Below are 6794 nucleotides of genomic sequence, written 5' to 3'. Positions count from 1 at the left end.
ATACTTTCACAACCTTCGAAGAAAGCAAGTCCTAACTATATTTGAGTTTAAGGCATAAGTTTTAAAGACTTTGGGCAGAAGTCGGCTTCGAAGCCACTTATATGTTTTCGAAGCTGAGCAGAGTATTTGAAATATGTTTCCCTTCCAAAAATTTACTTTTGCAAGAGACTCTCTATGTTGTGTTTTCAAGACCCCTTGCGTTTTAAACTAGAGCCTTTAACTCCACACGAGTCCAAAATACCCAAGTAACTATCTTGGGTCCATTTGACCCATTTAGGCTGACTGGGTAATTTTTTAGACAGAAAGGTTTAAAAACCCCTTTTCTCGAGTTTTCACCTACTCACTTGTCTAATATTTCTCACTTTCCACTGCTGTCGACTTTGAATCCTTACCTTTCTCACACTCACTTTCCTTGCCTTCCCTTCAACTCCTCACTAATGGTGTCTTCCTCCTTGAAAGTACCAGTTATTGAGCGCGTAAGCCCATCTGTGGCCTTGAAGAGGTGTATTGATGAGGAGATAGCTAAGTTCAGAGCTGGTGGACCATGTGCTATAGATGGACGCCTCTTTATTCCTTGTCACAGTGCTCAAGAAGAATATATCTTGGGACCTATTTTCAAATAAGTCCATGCCCAACTTCCTGCTTTATATCCCCGTTTAGAGGATCATTGCCTTCTTTACGACGGGGGGCTTGATTGGGAAAACTGGAATATGAATCAGCCCCACTGCTGCTGGCCTATATTGAGGATTGAATAGGAGGAATGGTATGATAGAGTTGTACCTGCCAGAGAATGGGACCTACAAGAGCTCTGTATCCTTGATGCCCTCCGTCTCTCTAGGTTCATTATTCTCGAAGACCTTTTTTTGATCCCTGCAGCCTTTTGTTTTTGGAACTCAGCTTTCAATTTTTTTCAATTTATGTGTGGTATGATGGCCCCCATTGTTCCTGATATTTTCCATCTCTTAGGGCTCTCACCAATTAGTGCTCCATTTATGCCTGGTTATCCAGACCCTCCGGTCACTTTCACCATTCCATCCTTGAACTCTTCCTTCAGTGACTAGAAGGGTTGACACCTCTGGTTGCAAGGGTTGACCCTTGTTTGCTGCACACATTGGTGTCTCAACATTTCTTCGTAAGGGTCGATACCTTTGCCCGAAGGGTTGACACTTGTGTGTAATTTTCAGATTTTTAGGCTGGTTTGGGCCCTAGTTTTTGGGGGTTTTTGACTTGTTCTTTTCATTTGGCTTTGAGACTTTTGTTCTATTATTGCATTGCTACTATAAATAGGTTCCAAACATATATTCATTTCACTTTTACTCCTCTTTTCTCTCTTTACATTGTGAGTTCTCTTCTCTCTCTCTCTAAACTCAAACTTTTTTCACTTAGATCTTTAGCTCTACTCACTTAGAGTGATCTTTTTACCTTCCCTTGAGAAAGATTGTAGATCTCGTCAAGGGCTTCATTTTGGTCTGAATAGTTTGTGGTTTCGTCGGCGGTGATTTTTTTTGGGTCGTCATCTCCTTGCTTCAAGAGGTAGGGGTTTCTAGTTCTCCTTCAATACCCTCATTTATAGATAGATTTGTGGTATTTTCTTTATATAAATACAAAAGTTATTTTTTTAAGCATATCATGAATAAATCATGAGATTGGGGGTTTAGGGTTTGAAGAGTTGGGGTTTACTTGTTGGGTTATGAATTTGGGTGTCTAATTAATAGAAGAGTTGGAATAACAAGGTGTTTTTGTGAAAACTTTAATTTCTCTTAAGAACCCTAGTTTGGCTTATGAAAATGGTTGATGTTTTTGCTTAAATTGATAATAGGATCATGAAATTGAAGTGTTAAATTACACATGTATAAGTTTAATTGAAATGTTAAAGAGTTTGAAAATTTTATGTAAAAGTTGCGATTGAACTCTTAATGTTGATATTTTAAATTATGTTATAATATGAAACTAAACTTGGGGGAAAGAAATTACTAATGGCATGGATGATATGAGCTTTGTGATGAAACGATGATATGGAAGTTTAAGAGTTTGTGTTGAATTATGCCGAATTGTATTGAATGGCATTGAAATGGTTGTGTTGAATTTTGTTATGTGTATGTTGAATTGTATTGAGTTATATTAAATTTTGTTAAGTTGAGTTGGGTTATGTTGTGTTGAGTTGAGTTGAGTTTTGTTGAGTTTGGTTGAGTTGTGCTGTGTGGGGTTGAGTTGTGTTGTGGTTAGTACTCGCGCGAGGAGTCGAAAATGTTTTTTGGGGCCTACGTCTCGCCGTATAATAGCTGACAAATGTGGGGGTGGCTTTGAATTCAAGGTGCCCAAATGCCCTGTCTAGGCTTATCGCTGAACGAATGTGGAAAAAATATTTTTGGGTGTCCACATAGTCCCACCGTATAATAGCCGGCAAAAGTGGAAAAATGATTTTTGGGTGTCCACACAGTCCTATCGTATAATAGTCGGCAAAAGTGGGAAAATGGATGGTTTTCAAAAATGTTTTAAGTGCCCACGTCCTGTCGTATAGTAGCCAGCAAATATGGGGGATGGTTTTAAAAAGTTGAAAATGGTTTTTGGAAAAACATGGCTTTTGGAAAAATATGGTTTTTGAGAAAATGGTTTTTGAGAGTTCACTTTCCGCCGTATAATAGCCGGCAAAATGTGGAATGTGCTATGAATTGGGTGCCCGCTATCTCGCCGTATCAAGTCAGCAAAAGGTGGAATGTGTTGTGAAATATGTTGAGGTTAATGATGACATGTGTGACTTGTGATGAACTTGTGAAATTACCATTTGATGTGTAATTTGATATGGAAGGGAAATGAATATAGAAATTATTTGAAAAGAATGGATAATGAAATGGCAATTTGATAAGGGGTTGGGGATAAAGAACTCACCGGGTTGTTTTTATCTATAAGGAAATATTAAGAGTTTTGTTCTGTGATTAATTGAGAAATTGAATTAAAAGGGTTAATTATCCTTGTGATATGTTGAATTATAATTGATAATGCAAATGTGGATATGCTGTAGTTGTTAGACAAGTAAGAGTTGAGTGTAGAAGAATTGTTATTTAATATAAAAGGGACTTGGATTTCTATGTTAAGGAGTTATAGCAATAAAGGATTGACAGGTGGGAATGGAGTGTATGAGGGTTGTTTTTGAGTATTAAGGGAACTTGAACTTGAGGTTGTGGAGTTTTAATAAATGTAATGAATAGAAAAAGGAATATTAAAATGGAAACAAAAAGAGGAATATTAAAATGAAAATTGAATAAGGAATATTTTGGAATTGATTAATAAATTTAAAACGATGTTGTTCCTTAAATATATTTATTTTCAAAAAGGATTTATGGTTTTCCGATGATAAAGGATAATTTTTATGGTTGAAGGTTTTCCTTAAATGTTCAAATAAATTTTTAAGAAAAAGGTATTCTGTGTATGATATTTTGAGATTACAAAACGTCACCTTACTATATGGTATCATCCTGCATGCATGATCATTTCTATCTATGGGATGGTTATTGCTTTAAAATTGTGAGATCCCTACTGGGCAATTGTGCTCATCCCTTGTTGTCTCATTTTTTTTTACAGGAAGAAAATCCTGATTTATTGATTGGAGAGTTAAGAAGTCAATGAGTCTCTTTTGTGTAATTTCATTGTGGATGTGAAGGAAATAAATATTGTATATTGATATTTGTAATTATTTAATTGTACCCCGTAGTGGGAGTTGGCATGTATTATTGTTATTGTTGTATTCATTGAGAGAGAAAATATGTATTATTATGTTTCTATTACTCAAGTGTAATAGATATTTGTTAAAGAAAAAAAAAAGACTTAAATTAAAGGCTCTTGGTAATAATTTCCAGTAATTAAAAATTGGAGCGTGACAACTTGGTATCACAGCTAACCAGGTTTAAAAACTTGGAGCTCGTGGGAAGTGGTTTTTACCACAATGGGTTAGCTTCGCTTGGTGAGGACGTTTTCTTGTAGAAGTAGAAGGTGCAAGATATTATGTGTTGCATTATGTGAACATGGGTTGAGCTTCATGGATAGTGCTTGTGGCCAGCTAACTTGCTTTGAGATCTCATTGGAAACGTGTCTGATCAACGTGGTTTCTAGTGGGAGTTCCTTGGATGATGCTTCAAAGAGTGTGGATATATTTTCCCTATCATATCCATCGCTCATCTTCTAAATGGCCATGGCGTCACCATTGCATGCAAATTAGTTATTGGTATATGTCTTATCATGCCATACTTTTGGCAGCCTGACATCACTTTGCATACTCTATACAATCTTTAAGGATAGTTGGCCAATAATATGAATGCATTCAAAGCAACTATCTCATCTTCACACCAGGTTGATGGGCGCCACAAATGCATTCATGTATCTCTATCATGGCAATCAGTACCTCTTTAGGCCTTAGACATTCCAATAGCAGTCCATCTGTCCCCATTTTGTAAAGAGCATTCCCATATACTATAAATTCCATTGACTGCAATTTAATTTTTCTACTAGCTTTCGAAGAAAGACCAGTTAAATATTGGATGATTAGATGTCTCCAATCATGCTTTTCTAAGTTATTTTGGTTAACTTCTACCATGATACCCCTTTTAGCCAAATGTGGTATTAACTTTTAATATGATGCTTGACTTATATACACTTGGGTGTCGCCCTCTCTTTTGAAATTCGAAACCTTCTGAGCTACATCACTGGCCTTGTGATTCATCAATCTTGGGATATAAGTCACATGAATCTTGAGATATAAGTCGCATTGGTTATCTGAAATTGAGAAAACAAATGTAATGCAGCAACATAATATGGCAATATGCTTACACTTTGACATTTGAAAATCCCTTTTACTTGGTTGATTACCAATTGGGAATCCCCAAATATATCAATTGCATGAGCCTATAATCCAATAAGTATCTCAAGTCCCATTACCAAAGCTCCATGCTCAGCTTGGTTATTGGAATAAGTAGTTTCATCAACTCTGAAACCATACGTGGTTTCTATCCTATGTGGTGACTTAATCACAACACCAACTCCGACTAGACCATTGGCTTTTGACCCATTGAACCACATTTGCCATGGCTCAATAATGACCATATCAAGATCCATTATCTCTTGGTTTTCTGTTTTACATGGGTGATCTACCAAGAAGTTGGCCAAAACCTGTCCTTTTATTACTTTTTGGGGAACATATTCTAGATGAAACTCTGATAGAGCTAATATCCATTTGCCTATTCTCCCTCTTAGCATAGGTTTAAATAGCACGTATTTAACCAAGTCTGTTGTTGCAATTACCAGGACAATAGTAAGCAAAAGATAATATCTTAATTTTATTGCTGCAAAGTATAATGCTAGGCACAGGTTTTCTACAACTGAGTACTTACATTCACAAGAATTTAAAAACCTACTAAGGTAATAAACTGCTTGTTCATTGTCTTCTTCATTGTCCTGAGCTAGAAAAACTCCCAATGAATCTTCTGCTACAGCAATATATAGTTTCAAGGGTTTATCTCTCCTTGGTGGCATCAACATTGGAGGCTTGGCCAAGTAGGCTTTAATTCCTTCGAAGGCAGTTTGATGCTCAGTTGTTCACACAAATACTTTAGTTTTTCCTGTAGTGTTAGAAATAAATCTTCGAAGGAAATTAACCTGACCAAGGAATTTTTGTAATTTTTTCTTACTTGATGGAGGTTTGGCCACAATGATGGCTTTGGCTTTATTCTGATCAATCTGTATTCCCTTCTTATGCACTACATACCCTAAGAAGTTTCTAGTTGATACACCAAAAGCACATTTAAGAGGATTGAGCTTTAACTTGAATTCTTTCATTCTTTCGAAGGTTGCTGTTAAGTGAATCAGATGCTCCTCTATAGACTGAGATTTCACAACAATATCATCCATGTAACAATCTAAATATCCTCCAATGAGATCATGAAAAATAGTGTTCATTGCCCTCTGATATGTTGCTTCAGCATTCTTCAACCTAAATGGCATCTTAACCCATTCTAAGGTGCCAATATTTCTAGGACACCTGAAAGCTGTCTTGTGGACATCCTTCTCTGCTATGTAGATTTGATTGTAACCAGAGTGCCCATCTATCATAGACAAAATCTTGTGTCCTACTGAGCTATCCACCAACAAGTCAACTATAGGTATGAGATACTCATCTTTTGGAGTTACCAAATTTAGGTTTCTAAAGTTGATGCATACTCTCATTTTGCCATTCTTTTTGATTACATGAACAATATTAGACAACCATTCAACATACCTGGCTATTCTAATGAAGCCTTCTTTAAGGAGCCTAACAATCTCCTTCTTCACCTTTTGAACAACTTCAGGATTCATCCGCCTTGGCTTCTGCTTTTGTGGTCTGAAATTAGGCTGCATTAGGAGCCTATGTTCCACTAATGATCTGTCCAACCTAGGCAGTTCATTATAAGACCAAGCAAAAAAATCCTTATATTGTTTCAGGACAACCAGCAACTGGTTCCTGTCATTGGGATCTAACCAAGCATGATATAGGTGGGTTGTTGTGCTGAACCTTCACCTAGATTGACTTCTTCTAAGGGGTCTTGCACTTGGGTACTTACTGATGCTTCCCCCTTGACTTCTGCGATCTTTAAAGCAACCTTTCGTCTGGTTCTACTTTTATCCTTTCTGGTTCAGCATCCTTGCTCTCTTCTTCATAGACAAAATCTGTCCATAAAGCCTCTTCTTCCTGTATTTCCTAGACTTTTGTTTCAATGTCCAATGCATAGTACTTTCCAAGAGCCAAGAGTTTGGCCTTTTGTTGT

Source organism: Camellia sinensis, chromosome 4, assembly GCF_055761805.1.
Source record: "Camellia sinensis isolate YWXY chromosome 4, ASM5576180v1, whole genome shotgun sequence".
Classification (NCBI taxonomy): Eukaryota; Viridiplantae; Streptophyta; class Magnoliopsida; order Ericales; family Theaceae; genus Camellia; species Camellia sinensis.
Note: the sequence above shows the minus strand (reverse complement) of the source record.